Below are 19,896 nucleotides of genomic sequence, written 5' to 3'. Positions count from 1 at the left end.
ACATCCTTCAAAGCAGGCACGGATGACTTCTAATCCTATGATCTTTCTGTCCACTGGGCTATTTCTAATTTTTGTGTATTGAATAAGATTTAATAGAAATAGCACGTGGTGTGCAATAGTGAAATTACAATGGGCCCTCAACACACCCCTCCTCCAACAAAACAACAACCAGACACTTCCATCCAGGGGAAATCAGAGTAAGCTATGCATTGAGGTCAATCCTAAACAGGAAAACAAGTCAAAGACAAGCAGCCTGCTGGAGGGTGGAGGTGGAGGTCAGGGTTGCGTATAAATACCTTCTGTCTTGGTGATGGTGTGAGAGATTTTATAAGCAAAATAAGCCACTGAAGCTTTTAATTTTTCTGATGCAAAATCTCCTTCTTCTCCTCTCTTCCCTCATCACTGTTGAACTACCAGGATGGTGGAGTGAATCTCTATGGAAAGTTGGCTTATCCCAGCGCCTGTCTCCTGGACTCAGAGTCAAGAGAAAATATGATAGTAGGTCTGAACCATGTCAGGGGAATCAAAACCAAGAACCAAAAGAGGACTTTGGGAGAACCTTCTGATTACTGACTTTTCTTTCCAGTTAGGCCACGTACACTTGGTAGTTCTCAACTCTTTCTTTTTCTTTTTTTGTAATTTATTTTTTAAATTGACATATAGTTAATTTACAATGCTGTATTAATTTCTGCTGTACAGCAAATGACTCAGTTATACACATATATACATTCTTTTTTTATATAAATTTATTTTTATTTATTTATTTATGTTTGGCTGCGTTGGGTCTTCGTTGCTGCGCGCGGGCTTTCTCTAGTTGCGGCGAGCGGGGGCTACTCTTTGTTGCAGTACGCGGGTTTCTCATTGCAGTGGCTTCTCGTTGCGGATCCCGGGCTCTAGGCGAGCAGGCTTCAGTAGTTGTGGCATGCGGGCTCAGTAGCTGCGGCACATGGGCTTAGTTGCTCCGTGGCATGTGAGATCTTCCCGGACCAGGGCTTGAACCCGTGTCCCCTGCATTTGCAGGCAGATTCTTAACCACTGCACCACCAGGGAAGTCCTATATGTTCTTTTTTATATTCTTTTCCATTATGGTTTACCCCAGGATATTGAATATAGTTCCCTGTGCTGTACAGTAAGACCTTGTTGTTTATCCATTCTATATCTAATAGCTTGCATCTACTAACCGCAAGCTCCCAGTCCGTCCCACTAGAATGTCACTTTCATCTTAGAACCTCCTAATGCGTCACTATGTCTGATATGCAGACAGCTCTGAGATGCCATTCCTACCTCCTGGACAAGAGCCCAGTGTCTGAAATGGTTTAGACAAGACAAGGTGTCTCCTTTGGAAACATACAACTGGAGCTGGGACAGGGAAAGAGAACTGGGAGTGGGGAGGAAGACTTCCTACACCTGGTGAGGACCTGTGTATATACAGGTGAGTGAATAAGGATTCCAACCACAAGAAGGGACTCTCCAAAGCTTCCTGTCATACTTACACGTTTACTTATGTGCCTCATGTGCCCGCTCAGGGCTGGATGTGTCTCTCTATAAAACTGAGCCCATTAAACAACATCTTTGTGCCACCCTTCGAACACTGCCTGGGATACAGCGAACGCACAGCGCATCTTCTGTCTCCCTCCTTCCCTCCCTCTGGAACACAGTGGCCAGAAGCAAGAAGAGAAGACCTAGGAATGTGGAAGCCTCTACTGCCACGTGGATGGTAGAGACATGGAATCTCAAACTCTGCCAGGTCCCCAGCCCCTTTCCTGCCATCGTTACGATTTCTGGCTTTCTTTACGCAACTCTCCTCCACTCCCCGCATCTGCAGGGAGGGCTAAAGTGGACGGCTCAGAACGACCAGTGTGGGAGGGGACCACATGATTTGAAAGAGGGGTCACCTGTCAGTGGTGAATAAACAAGGCCCATGAAGAACGCCCCCCTAGCTGACTTCTGAATAAAAGTTTCAGGACCGATTGACTCACCAGGGGTATGGGGAAGAACTTTACCTTCTAGAAGTCTCCCAACTATATTTGCTTGAAACTATAGATTTGGGGTGGGGGGCTGGGATAGATTCAGATCATCTAGTCTAGCGGCCATCACAATAAGACCAAGGGCTAAAATGAACCCACTACCTAATTTATAAATATAGATGGACTGGAACACGGCCATGCCCACACATTGTCGTATTGTCTATAGCTGCTTTTGCTGTGCATTAGCAGAGGTGAGGTGGTGCACCAGAGACTGTATGGCCCGTAAAACCTAATATATTCACTATCTGGCCCTTTTTAGAAAAACTCTGCAACCCTTGGTATTCCATTGTTTAGACTGTGGACAATATGCTGTGGCAGAACGGGACCAGGCTGAACTACTTAGGAAACATGTATAAGGCCATGAGAGCTCTCACACAAAGTTTTTTAATTGTAAAATTTAAAGAAGAAAGTAAAAGACACCCCCAATTCTATCACCCTCTAATAAGAACTGCTAATATTTTGCTGTGTTTGCATCTGGTCTTTTTCTATTTACATACAAAAATGTAAGTATATATAATTATGCCATTAAAATCCTACTGTGTTTAGTTTTGTACCCGGTTTGTGTGCCTGTCTTTCCCATTTTACAGTGACCACTTTGCACGTCCTGGTGAACTTTACTTTGAATAACTTTTTAATAGGTGTCTCAGCATCACTGAACTTCTGGGTAGTTTTTAGTTATTCACAAATCAAAATATTGTGCCCTAGAGCGAATTCCATTGAGCAGAAGTCTTTGTCTGAGTCTCCATTATTTCCTTGAGATGGATTCCCAGAAGCGGAATTACTGGGTTAAAGGGTAAGGACAGTTTTCAGGGTCTTGATAACATATTGCCAAATCGCTTTCCAGAAAGACTGTGCTCCCACCAGCAATGTACGAAATTGCCCCCTTAGCCTCCTCTCACCAGCTTTGAGTACTGTCATTAAAAAAAGTTACCGAATTGATAGGCAAAAAATGCATGTTGTTGTTTTGATTTGGATTTCTTTGATTACTGGTGAGGTTAAACATTTTTTTCATATGTTAAACACTTCTTCATATGTTTATGGCCAAAGGGAGTCTTAATAATGGTCTTCAAGTGTGCAAAGGGGTTATTTAGTAGATTGGGACCAGCTGTTCTCGAGAAGAAACGAGAAATGTTGAAACTTCAGCAAGAAAGCAATGGGTTGAAGGTCCTTGGATGGAGAACGATCCTAAGAATGGTCAAAGCTACTCGGAGCCCCTTTCCTCAAGGTGCAAGGAGACCGAAAGAAAATAGCTATAAATTGTTGGGTGCTTATAAGTGCTAAAAACACTGCTAATGTTGGCATATGTTTGCATTTAAATGCTCACAAAACCCCTATGAGGAACGTGGGGCTTAGATGTGATTTAATATTAATTATCCCAAGTAGGATTGAAATCTTCACCCTGAAAGCCTGGTTTCATCACCACTCTGCTCCACTGCCTCTCAGAGAACAGATTCAATGAACTTTTCTGGCTTAAAGGTTTTGCAAATTCTTCCTAAACAGAAAATGAAGGAAGTGTGGACCTCAGTTCCCATAATCCCTCAGCAAGACCGCTTCCCTTTAGCATGAATCAGGACATAGTTGTTTGCCACCAAGAACCCATTCTCTACTCTGATGTTTGTGCTTTTGCATTTTTGCTGACTGCATGAGCTTGCAGCGCTCGGCTTGTCTCCTTCTTTCCTCCTTTTGGTCTTATGTCTCCACGCTGCTCTGGAGGAACCGCAAATATCAACTGTGTGCTTCCCTCCAAACTGTCATTCTCAGCAACACATTGGCCAGGTAAGGCTATGCTTTCTTTGCTCCGACGTCGTCCGTCAGGGTAAGGAAAACCCTCCACGGGCTCTCCCTCCTCTCGCCCAGGTCTCCACTCAATCAATGGGAGCTTTGTCTTTGCAGAGAACAAACCTGAAACCCATCCGGCCATGGCCGTTGTTGTCTGCTGGCTCCCGCACTATTTGGATTCTGACTCTGTTAGAGATCTTATAATTTAAACTTCAACCTGCTTATTAGAAATTCAAGGAAATCACCGAATAATATTTAAAAGCAGACAAAGCCTTCTGTCCCCACCCTGTCTTCCTTTGCTGGTATCACACCTCTTTCCTTTTTTGGATCCGGTTGCAAACACCTCATTGGGAATTTATCTTAAATAAGATGAATGGCTCAGGTGAGCAATCTCCAGGGTTACGAGGACAAGATGGGTGGAGTATTTTATTTGTGGGGAGGAACTAAAGGCATCAACTCTGGTTCTCCTGCCCCCTCGGTTTTTCAGTCGAGAATTTCAGCGGTCTCACCTTCTAGGTGCTTGGTGTCCTTTATCCCGCATGGTCAAGTGATGGCTCCGATGAGCGGTGCTGTAAAAACCATGATCTTTCAGCCTCCCCACCTGTCCATTTCCCACCCTCTGTTTCTTTGAAGTGCTGGTGCTGTGAACCCCTGGGCGTGTGTGTGTCCAGGGGGTGTGGATGAGAGCAGCGGTGCTTTGTTCATTTCCGTTTGAGATAACAATTCAAATACCATCACCCCCGTAATGGGCTTGATTCTGTCTTTGTCACCTCTGAGCGCAAAAGGCACCTGTGCTGCCTTGAACGAGGAAGAGTAGCTCTGCTGTTGTGGAAGATACAGAAGATTTAGGTCACCGTGGCTCTGCCCTGGTTGCCGTGTGAGATTGCTTCCACCCACTGGGTTCATTTCCCTCCCTTTTACAGTGAAGGGATTTTGGTCACTACAGTCCATTTCATCTCTAAAATCATGTACTTCCAGGACGGCAGGAGACAGGTACGCCCAGGGTCAACATGTCGAGACTCCTTGGCTGTCCTTCCCTAACCCTCAGCTGAACCTTCCCGAGCTCTTCCGTTCAGATTCGTCTCCCATCTGAACAGTGAAGGCAAATCCTAGACATGGCGACAGGTTTGGATGCATGAAAGATAGTCCTCTAGGGAGTTGGTCCTCCAAGAGTGGTCCAGGACCAACAACATCCCATCACCAGGGAACCTGTCAGAGATGGAGATCCATGGGTCCCACCCCAGACCTACGGAATAAGATGCTGCGGGGATGGGTCCTAGCAGTCTGAATTTTAACAAGCCCTCGAGGTAACTTGAACGGAGGCTCCAGTCCCAGACCCACTGCTCTGGGCTTAATCTGCAGAGGTTAGCAGGAGAATACAGACACACCCAAAGTCCTCTTTGGTTTCATCTCGTACTGGCAATGAAGGAAGATGTGCCGGGGACTTCCCTTCCTTCATCCACAATTAAAGTCTGACCCTTAATACATCAAAAGTTATTAACCAAATATTTGCCTGCAGACATCTTAGTAATGAGCATTGCTAAAAACACAAGGAACCAAAGAAACAAAAAATGACAAACAGAGAAAGTCTTACAAAGCTAAACACAGTCTTACCCTACAATCCAGCAATCACACGCCTGGATATCTACCTAACTGATTTGAAAACTTTGCCCTGCACACGAATGTTTATGGCAACTTTATTCATGGTCCCCCAAACTGGGAGCTACAATGATGTCCTTCATTGGTGAATGGATCGAGAACAGTTGATGCTATACACAATGGAATACTATTCAGTGACAAAAAAGGAATGAACTATCAGGACACACAAAGATGTGGATGAATCTTAATTGCAGTTTTCCGTGCAGAAAGAACTATTCTGGAAAACTAAAACTGTGTGATTCCATTTTTATGATATTCTCAAAAGGCACAATTATAGATGGCGCAAAAAAATCAGAGGTTCTTTTCAGAAGGGAAACACAGTTGAATAGGTGAAGCCCAGGGGATTTTTTAGGGCAATGAAACAATTGTGTTTGGTACTGTAGTGGTATATATACATTTGCCAAAACCATAGAACTTCACGGCACAAAGGCAAACCTTCATGTATGCAGTTTTTAAAAAGTTATTTGAAGTTGGGCGATCCCAGGATAGAACGCAGGATGGGACCGAAGAATCTAACCGTATTACAAATATATGAAACAACCTCCTGGAAGGGATTGGGAGGAAGAGGTGCAGCCCCAAGTAACTTTGGAAACTAGTGTCTGAGACTAAAGGCAGCAGGAAGTGTATGTAACAGTGCTCTAGTTCCCATGGGGCTATGGCTTAACAGCCCTGATGCTGAGATACCGGTACATTAGAATCGAACAGTTAAGTAAGTGTGTGTGGGGGGGCTGGGGGGAACCTGGGTTCTCACTGTTGGGATGAAATTTACAGATAAGCAAGGGGAGGATGCTAGACTCATCCACGGCGTAGCGGATTTGAGTCGGAAATAGCATGAACTCATGTTTAGCTTAATATGGATATAGATGATTACATATAGAAACATTTATAAATATGTACGTGCGTGTATGAACATGGGCTAGTACACACATATAGGTGTCCTCGCCCTGTCACTTGAGATGGCTTAGAATGAGCCACGTCCCAGCAGCAACGAGCACACCTAATGCTCAGCTCTCTGTTTCTCGTACCGTCCTCCAGTAAAAAAGAACGCGAGCTCCTTAGAGAAATGGCTGATTTTAGGACTGAGGCAGGAAGTATCCAGGATGATCCTGGAGCATCCGTAGTGCCAGAAAGTAAGGACATAATGCGAACTAATAAAAACAAAACCCCAATAAAAACTCACATACACGGGGCTTCCCTGGTGGCGCAGGGGTTGAGAGTCCGCCTGCCGATGCAGGGGACGCGGGTTCGTGCCCCGGTCCGGGAGGATCCCACAGGCCGCGGAGCGGCTGGGCCCGTGAGCCATGGCCGCTGAGCCTGCGCGTCTGGAGCCTGTGCTCCGCAACGGGAGAGGCCACAGCAGTGAGAGGCCCGCGTACTGCAAAAAAACAAACACACACACACACACACATATACACAACCATGGAGGTAGGAGAAGGGAACACCGGAAGCCAGTGAAAGAGCTCTCCAAGGCCAAAGCTGAAACAATTTGAGCAAAACGTAAATAACGTGGAAATGGATTATAAATGTAAAACAAATATTCATGAGTCCATACTGATGTAAATAAACGAGTGTATAAATAATGAAATGGGGGAGAATAGACAATTCTCTGTGCAGAAGAATTCCAAATAATTTATGTAGGTATTCTGCCCTCAAGGGGCTGGGACTTCTTTCCAAAGAGCCCAGTAAGGAAAGGAGGAGAAAGAAGGAAAGACAGTGGAGACACCTGGTGACACGACCTCAGCCAGGTGGTCAAGGTCAGCATCAACCTTGATGAGGCATAGGGAGAGCGTGGACCCCTACTGTGACATGATGGAGTGACACTGCACCTCTGTGGTCTTCTTTCTCCAACATCATAACCCCAGTGCATTCATGAGAAAAACATCAGACAAGTCAAAATGGAGGGACATTCTCTGACATACCTGACTGGCACTCTTCAAAACCATCAAAGTCACGAAAAACAGGGAAAGTCTGAAAACCGTCACAGCTAAGAAGTGGGTAAGGAGACTTGAGGACCAAATGTGATGTGGTGTCCTGACTGGGATCCTGGAACAGAAAAGGAACATTAGGAAAGACTAAGGAAATCTGAGAAACTTGGGGATTTTATTTAATAACAATGTCTCAACGCTGGTTCATAAATTGTGACAAAGGTACCACAGGGATGTATGAAAGGTCACCAGTAGGGGAAACCGGTGTGGGGCATATAGGAAGTCGTGGCACTAACCACCAACACCACAACTTTTCTGTAAATGGAAAACTCTTCTAAAATGAAAAGTCATTAAAAAAGAGCCAGGAAGATTCTTGCCCTTGAGATTAAAGTCAAGATGAAGGACGCTGATATGAAGTCATAATCAAATACCGAGAACAGATGTGATGTTGAACTGTCCGTGAATAAAATAAGTCATGAAATGAATAGCACATATTTTATGTCCAAGTAAATATGTCAGCTCATGTGAACGCCACGAAACCAACACCTCCTCGGTCTGTTTAGCTGCGGTGTTCCCAGCAGGTGAGGAGGGTGGGGGTCCTGGGGGTGGTGGAGGGGTTGCCATTTTAAATATAATTCCATATGTTACTCAGCCATAAAAAAGCATGAAATATTGCCGTTTGAAGCAACATGGATGGACCTAGAGATGATCATACTAAGTGAAGTAAACCAGACAGAGAAAGACAAATACCATATGTCACTTATATGTGGGATCTAAAAAAAAAGATGCAAATGAACTTATTTACGAAACAGAAATAGACTCACAGACATAGAAAACAAACTTATGGTCCCCAAAGGGGAAAGGTGGGAGGGGAATAAATGTAGGAGTTTGGGATTAGCAGATACGCACTACTATATATAAAATAGGTGAACAACAAGGACCTACTGTAGAGCACAGGGAACTCTACTTAATATCTTGTAATAACCTATAATGGAAAAGAATCTGAAAAAGAATAGATACATATATGTGTGTTAAGTGAATCACTTTGCTGTACACCTGAAACTAACACAACATTTTAAATCAACTATACTTCAATAAAAAGTAATATATATATATATATAAAATTCCATGAAGGAATTATAACTATTATTATGAGTATACCGAGTAATACCCAGTTATGAGTATACCCACTTCTTCTTACTCAGTAACAGCAACCAATCCAGTTCAGTCAGACAAATGAGGACGAACTCATAATAATAGTAATAATTCCTTCAGTCCCTGCTGTAAACCTCATAGTACTTGGAGGTTCTATATCAGTGCTTCTCAGCGGGGGTTAGTTTTGCCCCCCAGGGGACACCTGGCAATGTCTGGAGACGTGGTTGATGGCCACAACTTGGGAGAGGGCTGCTCCTGGCATCTAGTGGGTAGAGACCAGCAATACTGTACAGGACAGACCCCCCCACACCCCTTGGCAAAGAATCATCTTACCCCAAATGCCAGTGACGCTGCAGTTGGGAACAATTTGCTCTCTGTGAACCTCAAGTCTCTCCTCCCTCACAACCTGGGAAAGAAGGACAGTCTCTCATTCTAGAGATGAAGTTAATGAGACTCAGCGTGATTCAGTGGTTCTCAACTGGGTAAGGCACTGGCCCCTAAGGGGTCTTTGGAATGTGTGTGGTGGGTGATTTTGGAAGTTACAATGCCTGGGGAGCAGTGGGGTGGGGACACTGCTTGCAGTGACTGGCTGGGTTCTAGGGAAGCAGAGTGTCCTACGCATGAGCATTCCATGAGAGGGGTGTTCCCTCTCATGGAGAAAGCCCTGGAATCCATGTGCCCAAGGCCGGGTGCCTCTTTTTCTCTGGGACATGTCTCCTTGGATCAGGGGAACTCACAACTCCATGGCAGTCCCCTACCTACAAGCAGAGCCCTTCTCAAGGGGATTCTTCTGGGGCCCAGATTCCTCAGTCTATCATGAATATCGTATAGGAATGGAGGGAACAGAAGCACCGGTCATCATGAGGATGAAATGAGACAGTACGTGTAGAGTTTTTGTATGTTGCCTACGACCAAGTGAGCGGTGAAAATCCGGAGGGGGAGGGAGAGGGCGTGTTCACAACCCTTAATGCAGAATGTCAGCTGAACCCAGCATCCTTCCAAACCATACGACGGTTGTCCCATGAACACCCTCCACAGGGCATCAGGGAGGGCCCAAGGAAACTTAACAATTACCAGAGGCCTGCGGTGGAGTGGAAGCTATTATTGGTGATGGTATTAAGGACTGCCATTACAAACCGAGAACTGGGTGGCTTAAACAACAGAAGGGTACCGTCTTACAGCTCTGGAGGCTGGAAACCCGAAATCGAGCTGTCCGCAGGGTCCGCTCCTCTGAGGGTGAATGGGAGCCTTCTATCAGAAATCACTGCCCTTCTCAGCCAACCCAATTCCTCTGGCTGAGACACACTTCGAAGGTCCAGGGGTAAGGCCAGCACTTCCCAGCCTCAAATCTGGCCCCTCCGTGGCCAAGCGCAAGGCCCCGAGCAAAAAAAAACAGCGCTGGTTGTCATTGTGGAAAGGGGACCCTTCCGGTAGAGAAACCTCGAGCACAGAAACCAGAACGCTGTGGACTGACTCGCTGCCACCTGTGACCCTCACACAGGGAGCTCTTGCTTGTGGTCAGAGGCTGATCCCGCACGTAGTTTTGCCTTTGAACTATGCACCCTTGCCGCGTTAGCAGAAGCCACATGCCGCAGGAGCACATATATGCAAATAGTTTTGCATTTGGTGCTCGTCCGCAGGCACGTGGAAAATCACATTTGGTTAAGTGTCATCTGAGCCCTGATTAGTCCCTTTTTGCTTTCTTGCCTTACCTCTAACCCTTATCACTTCCTGCTTTGGGACACCCTGGCTAGGGTAGCTCCTGGTTTCTGTTGTCCTGTTGCAGCGAACAGACAGCTGTTATCTCATGCAAATAAGCAGGGGAGGGGTGGCAGGTGGTGGCATCTCAATAAACGTCCCCCTCCTCTGGTCTCTGTGCTCAGCAGTTAATATGCAGATTAAGCGTAAATAAATAAACACCCGGGTCCGGTAGGTGAAGCTCTGGTTCCTGCTCCGACGTCCACCGCACCATCTAGGCTTTGTTTCGCCTTATCGCCAGGGCATTCACATATGCATTTTATGAAACTCTGCAGCCAGTATTTTAGAACCTGTCCATATTATATTTTCACATGATCTGGAACAGTTGTCTGAGATTTCATTGTACGTTGGTGTAAACTTCTTTTTCCAGAGAAATGCATCTCCAATTCTTATAATAAATGTCATCAGGGAAATAAGAGTCGATCCTTGAAACTGCTTAGAGGAAACTTTCCAGGAAAGGGAGATGCTTCAAGTGGAATATCCCCATACTAGCCTGGGAGTGGTTTGGATAGACGACGCTACCCTCTGATTTTATTATAGCATTTATTTATTCACTTATTCAATAAATATCTAGTGTGTGTTTATTATATGCTAGGCATCGAGTATTTAGCAAGGAATAAAAGAAACCTGAGGTCTACTTCTAGTGAGGGAGATGGATAATAAATAGACTTGTACCCTTCATGCCAGACATGATATGTGCCACGGAGGAGAAGCAAAGCAGGGTAAGAGGGTAGGTGGAGAAACCACAGGGCTGTTTCAGGTAGAGCGGCCAGGGGAGCCTCCCTGGAGGGGCACAGGAGAGCAGACCGAAAGAAGCCTGGGAGCAAGCCATTGGCATGTCGGCAGGAAGAACCTTCCAGACAGAGGGAATGGAAAACGCTGAGTCCTTGAAGCAGGAGCATTCTTAGTATATTCAAAAAACATCTAGAAGGCCAGTGCAGCTGGAGTACAGTAAATGAGGCAAAAAGCACGTGACCTGTGTTCAGAGAAATCGGTGGAGGTCAGATCACAGAAGGCCTTAACGGTCCAAAAAAGGAGGTTGGATGTTATTGTCATTTAAAAATGCACCTGTTTATCTGTTATCCTTATGGACTCTGCATTCCTAGAAAGAGGAGAACATGGCTTCTTTATTTTTGCGTTTCGGGTATCTAGTATCATCCGAGGACAGAGCGGGTACTGGGAAATATATATTGGGTGACCTCTTCTGCTTCATTGTTAAGATCCAAGTGGGAATAACTTCTCTCCCTGCTCTGTCTCCTCTTGGCCCATGAGCTCTGAGGCAGGGTGTGGTGGCCATCCACAGAAAAATCCAGAATGTCTTTAAGGGTACAGTTTGTAAGGCAGAATCTCATATCACCACTGCCCGTTTTTCACTGTCCTTCCCTCACAACTCCGGCAATAAATGCAAACAGCCCCCTGAATACTGTCAACACGCTTGGTTGCTTTGGGGTGTGTATCCGTGGGGCCTCGGGGGAGAGAGTCCGGCTGATTTGAAGGGGAATCATAATAGTCCCAGTTTGCATGGGAGCATAGGTTTTAAAGGACCCTTACCAACCTGGAACCAACTCTTTCCAGGATCCCGACTGCTAGTGTGTGTGTGTGAAGCGGATGAGTGGAACTGAAATACAGGAACAAAACTTGCATGAAGGGCTTCCCAGGTGGTGCAGCGGTTAAGAATCCGCCTGCCAATGCAGGGGACATGGGTTCTAGCCCTAGTCTGGGAAGATCCCACGTGCCGCGGAGCAACTAAGCCTGTGCACCACAACTACTGAGCCTGCGCTCTAGAGCCTGCGAGCCATAACTGCTGAGCCTGTGAGCCACAACTCCTGAAGCCCACGCGCCTAGAGCCTGTGCTCTGCAACAAGAGAAGCCACCGCAATGAGAAACCCGCGCACCGCAATGGAGAGTGGCCCCTGCCCTCTGCAACTTGAGAAAGCCCGCGCGCAGCAACGAAGACCCAACACAGCCAAAAGTAAACAAATAAGTTTATTAAAAAAAAAACCAAAAAACTTGCATGAAGTCTCTAGTTTGTATGAACTGCCCGCTGCCCCCCGCCCCCCGGTGATGGCTGTGAAACCATAGTCGGCATATAGAGCATTTCGCCTCTTGACTCCCCGAAGGCCCTTCGAATGCCAGGCGGACCCAGCGTGGAGGCGGTCGCCCCTGGGGGCACAGTGCAGAGGGGGACGCGCAGCGGAGAGGTGCTGGGTGTCCCTCCTGAGTGACTCCAAGAACTGGTCAGTCTCAGCCTCTGACCAGAAACTGAGATTTATTTCCCACTGGCTAGAAGAGAGAGTTATTTCAAAATCTTCTTCCTCCGTTACAAAACTCCCCGGGGAGTGTGGTTGGCTCCAGCTACTACAATCTTGGTTTCTCTGTCTTTCATGCATCTATAGAGTTACATACGAAAAATGAGGGTGTGGGTTCTGGAGGGGTGGCCTCGGGGTCCCAGCCGTCCCTGTAGCCGATGGCTGGCTGCCTCTGGAAACCAGGCCCTGCTTCTGCTGGGTTCTGGAAGCCCCACCTTCTTGTGTAGCAGAGAAGCCAGCAAAAACAGACCTCTGGCAAGAGCGCGCGGCTTTGTTTGTTTGTTTTCATGTTGTTATTTTTGTTTTGCGTTGCATAACTTCCTTGATAGAATGCTCAATTTTTAACCACAGATAGCTATAGTTGAGTCCCAGGAAGTTAGAGAATGTTGGAATGAAGGGGCCAAACCATTCCCATGGGGAGGCATTGCCATCGACTGCATCCTTTGTTGAGTGATACCCAAACCTCGTGTCCCCGTATTAGGGTGATGTCTGGCCCTGCTTACTGTCCTTTCATTGTCATCTGAAACTATTGTATGTGTACTTAGTTGTTTTTTTGGTGGGGTTCCCCTCCGCATCCCTGTTAGAGCATAAATCCCATGAAGATAGGGATTACGAATGTTTTTCAATGCTTTATTTCCAGTACCTACAACAGAACCTGTCCAGAGCAAGTTCTTACTACGTATTTCGTAAAAGGATGAACAAATGAGCAACTGCTAACATCTAGGCACTGGGCTGGGCACTTAAAGGCATAGCTCACTTTTCCTTTTTTGTTTCTTCTTCAAAGTCTATCATGTGGGCATGGCTATGATCCCACGCTTTGGGGTGTGGAAACTGATGCTTAAAAAAAGCTACAGCAGCTGCCTAAGCTCCCAGAGCAGGTAAAAAGCAGAGGGGTTTGAATGCTGGCAGCAGGACCAGTCTGCGGCGGAGGCACCTGACCCCGAGGCTGAGCACCTTTGGTGCCTCACGGGCCTCACCTGGCCCTGCCCTGCCCGGGTCCCGTCTGTCTCCCGTAGACCCTGAGATCTTCATCACAGGCCGGAACCGTCCTCGTGAAGTGATGACTCACACGCATGCTCACACCACGTACCCACACACCCACCCCCACTATGTTCACACCCACACACGTACACACACTCACCCACATACACACTCACACACAACATTACATGCACTCACACTCACGTATATGCACACACCCCACACTCACTTGTTCACTCCCACGTGTCACACCACAGGCACACACACCGACACTCATCCACAAACATGCTCTCACACTCACGCACACACATGTACACACACACACACACACACACACACACACACACACACTGGCTTTAAGAGTGATCATGGCATTCCGGTCTGATTTCCCCTTACTGGGAGCTAAGAAGCGGAACAGAATCAGCTCTCTTCCGAACCTACATCATCCGTAGGAAAAAGGACTCCTTTGAGCCTTTGGCTTTAGGGGAGAATCTTCCATCTGATTGAAATCAATTTTCTCCAGCTGAGCCTCAAAGAGATCTCTACCAGTGGTCCCTAAGTCTGGATACCCTAGGGACCACCTGACAGCTCGTTAAAAAACCCATTCCCAGGCCCCAGCCTGGGAGAGCTGGCTTCAGAGTACTGGGAAGGGATCCGGAGTCTGGGTTTCTACCGGGCCTTCCCCCCAAGTGATTCTGAAGCAACCAGCGCTTGGGCCGGCCAGCGCTGGGAAGCCACCGCAGCAGGCATCCAAGGGGGAAAATTCTCTGAGTTTCACTTGTTGCAAAATCAGTGCTCCCCTAGCAGGAAGGTATGGCTGAATCACCTTTTAGCATTAGTGTCTTCTTCATACTAGAAGGTGCCCCACAAATATTTGTGGAACTTGGTGACTGGCAAAGGAGGGGGCAGCAGAAAATTCTGAATCATTGCCAGCTCTATACTTGCACAGGATTTCTCCAAACTTTGTCTAGACCTTAGGAGCCGGTAAGAATCTATCTATGCCTGAGGCTATCCCTACCCCCATTATGACTTAATTGATTTGGGGTACGTCCACATCAGTAATTAAAAAAACTCCCTAGGTCATTCTAACATACTGCTAAGGTTGAGTGGCGCTGTCTTTGACCAGGGGGTGGCAAACATTTTCTGCAAAGGACCACGTTTTGAGGGTCACAGGACCCTCATCTCCACCACTGTACTGCAAAAGCAGTCATAGACAATATATAAACCAGTGGGTGTGGCTGTGTTCCAATAAAACTTTATTTATAAAAAACGGGCCATGGGCCAGATTTGGCCCCTGGCTGTAGTTTACCAATCCCTGTCCTAGATTACCCTAGCTTTCTAAAATGTGGGCTCAAAATTACCTGTAGGATGTTTTAAAATGCTAATTTCCTCACCCCCTTAGGTGGCCTTTTCCTAAATCCTAAATCTGGGTGAAGGCCCAGGAATCCGTATCGATCCAAAGCGTCCCAGAATTGGGGGCTATTCTGCTGTTGGGAACCAGTGAACCACACTTTTAGAAATACCCAACAGTCATCTGGCTCGTCCACCAGGACCGTAAGCCTTCTCCACGCTTCTGCCCTCCCAGGGGCTCCACCTCCAGAGTTCTGTCAGACCATCTGGTCCCTCTCACCTTCCTTCTCTCTTCCCTTTCTATTCTCTTGCCTCTTGAAATCCTTCTCAGACATTGGCTATTAACTCACACCAGTTGGAGGGGGGAGTTGCTGCCAGGCCTTTTGGCCAGGGAGGCTGGGAGGGAGCTGGAGAGGCAGGCAGGGCCCTTCTGCTGCCCCTGGGGACGGTGGGAGTGTGGCTCTCTGGAGACTGCTACGGAGAGTGCTTTGCATATCTTCCCCCACCGCACCAGCCACAGGCGCAGCTCTGGCTCCCGTGAAACCCAAACTCTTCGTGCCTCTGTGCCCTGGTGGGTATTGCTGACTTGTTTTCACAGGTGAGGGTGATGGGAGCCTCTTCCAACTTTCTGTCTCATCATGAGATGCTTATCTCCTTGGCCCTCTCCAAGCTCCCGGGTGATGGCCCCGCAGAGGCCTCAGCTTCTGCTCGGTTGTTCTTAATTAAATTTGAAATCGACTTGAATGAGAGGGCTCTGGGAGCTTGGTGGGCTGCGGGCCAGCCGTCTGAGTAGCACCTCGCACAATCCTGACCCCTGGGACGTGTGTACAGATTACGGAGAAATCTCTCTGCAATGAGGTTATGTTAACTCTTTAGCCTGGGTGCTGGGTTTCCAAAGTAACCACGGATTGGGGGCAGAGGACCTGGCTTTGCTTGCTGAATATATGCATCTAGGGATTATCTGGGGCCCTGGGAATCAGCATCCCCTGGAAATCGGGCTGTAATGACCTGGGGGCCTCACGTTTGAGGCATGATCCCCCTCCTACCACCCCAATTGACTGTGTCCTCCCGAACTTTACTAGAGGATTTTTCCGTAAAGTGACCCACGAAACTGGTATATCCAGGTTAAGATGTTTGGGGCTTGAAGGGAGAGTTCGGGATGCAGAGGCTGGGACCGTACCTGGCTTCTACGGAGAACAGCACCAAGAATGGGGTTGACTCAGATCACGACCACTAACACGCAGCTCATCTGGGGCACGTTTTTTGGTATCTCCATGTACACAGCACAACGGTAGGCACGAGGGAGCATTTGTTAGAACACAGTAGAAGGCACAGGTAGAACACAGTAGGAGGCATGCATATGCACAGAGGTGGGTAGCGCCCAGCGTTTATTACACACATGCATGTTTTACATATGCTGCCTTGTCTAATCATTACAGTAACATGGAGATAGTTACCGCTATCTCCACCGAAGGAGAGGAAACTGAGGCACAGAGAGGTTAAGCAATCTTCTCAAGGCCATGCAGGTGGTGATGCAACAGTATTGGATCCCAGGTTGGCCTGATGCCCAGAGAACTTAAAATGTATTAAAAGTGACAGAACACATCCCCTCGTCACCAATGGAAAATATTTTCAAGGCAACCCAAGAGCAAAGGCAGCATTGCGTGGTAGGCTTGGAGGGAGTTCAGTCTGGCAGCAAGTTACTGGGGCGACTCAGGGCTTTAAGAGATGGAGTTAGTGAACCAACCTCCAAATTCTGCACAGTCCCTTTCTGCAGGGGCAGGGCGCCAGCTTGACCATTTCCCCCGAGGGTTACGTGCAGCGGGAAAAAGTGGCGTCTCCAAAGGCCCCGGCAAAATGACGACGGTTAAAGGACCCTCAGGGACTGAGGCCAATGCTGGGCAGAATTGTGAGCGTGTTTCCCTCCCGCCACCTCCCCCAGGGCTGCTGACCTTTGTGCACTGCCTCTTCCAACCGTCAGGATCCCTTTCTCCTCAAGCTTCTTTCTGTCCCAGAGGAAGGAGACTGGTGGATAGGGGTTGAATGGTGTTCCCCCAAATTCATACGGAGTCCTGCCTAATCCCCAGAACCTCAGAATGTGAGCTGGTTTGGACCTGGGGTCTTTACTGAGGTCATCAGGGTGGGTACGAATCCCAGGTGACCGGTGTCCTAATAAAAAGAGGAAATTTGGACCCAGAGACCCACACAGAGGAAGATGGTATGGAGAGATACAGGGAGAAGACGGCCGTCTGCACACCAAGGACAGAGGCCTGGAACAGACCCTTCCCTCGCAGCCTCAGAAGGAACCCACCCTGCCGACACCTTGGTTTTGGACTTCCAGCCTCCGGAACTGTGAGATAATACATTTCTGTTGTTGAAGCCACTGAGTTTGTGGTACTTTGTAACAATAGCCCTAACAAACTAAAGCCGTGAGTAACATAGCTCCTAGCATGAATGGGTTTACAACAATTCCAGGAGCATTTTCGATTTCAAAGAGTAGGAAAAAAGTCAAAGGAACGTATCTTAGAGGACAGCATCCGGGCACTCTGCAGTTTGGCGGGTGGGGTGCAGGCAGATGTGGGGGGAGCAGCAGATCTCTAAGTCCCAGGCATTGCTTTACTTCTGCCACCCATGGTGGGGAGTGAGGGTGAGGGGAGGAGGCCAGCCTCGCAGCCTCGCTGGGCTCAGCCCCTACCAGACACACTTCCTCCACATTCCTCCCCTCTGAGACCTTGGCGTGTGTTTAGCTGCTTTGTTTAGGTATCCTGGAAACTGAGCCATGCTCCCACCACCACCCCGAGCAAACAGGGCTCCCTAGAGCTGTGACATACAGAATGTTCCTGGTCTCCAGAAGGCAAAAAGAAGTCCCCCCGGGGTCACATTCTCCTTAGCAGCTAATGCGTTGTGTCCAAGCTTCACTTTCCCCCGCGGTACATTTAAATGGAGGGGGTGATCGAATCATTTGGGAAAATCTTTGCTTTTGTATCTTTACTTGCTGCCTTCTCCCAGACAAGCCTAATTCTTCTGTTTGGCACTAATTTATTGAGCCAGGGGCTAGGGGCGCAGTCACGAATAAGCCTGACACTGGAGTTCACGGTCTAGGAGGGGAAAGCCCCAGCGGACCCGTATCGTCGGGTCTGATGATTGTTGTAAAAGAAGTGTCAGCTCCATGTCTCCTGCTCTTAACCTGTTACCCATGGTCCTTTATGTGTGTTTTCCCGTCAATCTTAGATTATAAACTGAGGCCACAGCAGTCCGGCACACTTCTTCCCAGAGGCTTTTTCTGCTCCAGGTACCAAGGAGGCAGTTTTGATCAAAAGTTAGCACCCAGGGCTTCCCTGGTGGCACAGTGGTTGAGAGTCCGCCTGCCGATGCAGGGGACACGGGTTCGTGCCCCGGTCCGGGAAGATTCCACATGCCGCGGAGCGGCTGGGCCTGTGAGCCATGGCCGCTAGGCCTGCGCATCCGGAGACTGTGCTCCGCAACGGGAGAGGCCACGGCAGTGAGAGGCCCACGTACCATAAAAAAAAAAAAGTTAGCACCCACAATAATCACGTGGGGAAGTTGTGAAAATGCAGATTACCTGGTCCAGCCCTCAGAGATTCTGAATTAAAGGGCCAGGGGTAGGGTTCAAGAATCTGCGTTTTGAACGAGAATACCTGGTGAGCGTGGAAATGTGGGCACTGCAACTTGAGAATACCTCCTAGGAACAGAGGCCTCTTTATTTTCATCGGTATTTCCACAAAATAAAACAGGACGCAGAAAATCGTTAAAACGGAAAATGGCAAATGGTGGGGAGAAAAAAATTCTTCTGGTGAAATTAGCAGCTCAATTAAATGTTGGTTGAATTGGAGTCCTGCTACCACAGGTGTTTGGGGGTTTTTTGACTTTATTTTTTGAGAGTAATTTGAGGTTCACAGCAAACCTGAGAGGAAGGTCCAGAGATTTCTCATTGACACCCCTGCCCGTACACAGACACTGTCTCTCCCACCATCAACATCTCCCACCAGAAGTGGGACATTTGTTCAAACTGATGAACCTACACTGACACATCATAATCACCTAAAGTCATAGTTTACAACAGAGTTCACTCTTGGTAGTGTACGTCCTAAGTGTTTGGACAAATACATAATGACATGTGTCTACCATTATAGTCTCATACAGAGTAGTTTCACTGCCCTAAAAATCTTCTGTGTTCAGCCTATTCATCCCTCCCTTCCCCTTAAATCCGGGCAACCACTGATCCTTTCACTGTCTCTATAGTGATGCCTTTTCCAGAACGTCATATAGTTGGAATCCTACAATATGTAGCCTTTTTAGATTGGCTTCTTTCACTTAGTAATATTTAGTTAAGATTCCTCCCTGTCTTTTCACGGCTTGATAACTCACTTCTCTTTAGCACTGGATAGTATTACACTGTCTACATGGATCACAGATCGTTTATCCTATTGTTTGTTTTTGAAAGGCCCTGAGGTAGATGGTACGGTGTCTGCATCAGCGGTGGGTCCCTTTCCCTTTCAATAACATGTAGCAAAATATTCACACGCCTCCTTGTATTTGATTGAAAAACTTTCCGCCGCACCTGGATTTCTTTGGCATTCTTAGGATTGGGGGTGCTTGTTAATCACAGGTACTGAATCTAACCTGGGACAGGACCACGAGGAAGGTGGATGAGATGGTCATGGCGGTCACCTGTGTGTCCGTCGTATGACCTACAGGTGACCACGTGGTGGAGACCTGCTCTGAGGGGAGTGTCCCCACTCTGGAGTTGTTCTCTGTAGGATTCATGCACCAGCTCTTCTATGCAGTTCTCATACATTGTCCTGGGGGCCAAACAAAGTCTTGCCAGCCAACTAGGGAGCTCTGTGTCTTAGACAAACCCCTTGCCCTCTCTGAGCCTTGTTTTGCTTATCTGCAAATCAGTGGTTTCTCAGATCTCCTCTAACTCTGACA

Source organism: Leucopleurus acutus (assembly GCF_964270905.1).
Source record: "Leucopleurus acutus genome assembly, chromosome: 19".
Classification (NCBI taxonomy): Eukaryota; Metazoa; Chordata; class Mammalia; order Artiodactyla; family Delphinidae; genus Leucopleurus; species Leucopleurus acutus.
Note: the sequence above shows the minus strand (reverse complement) of the source record.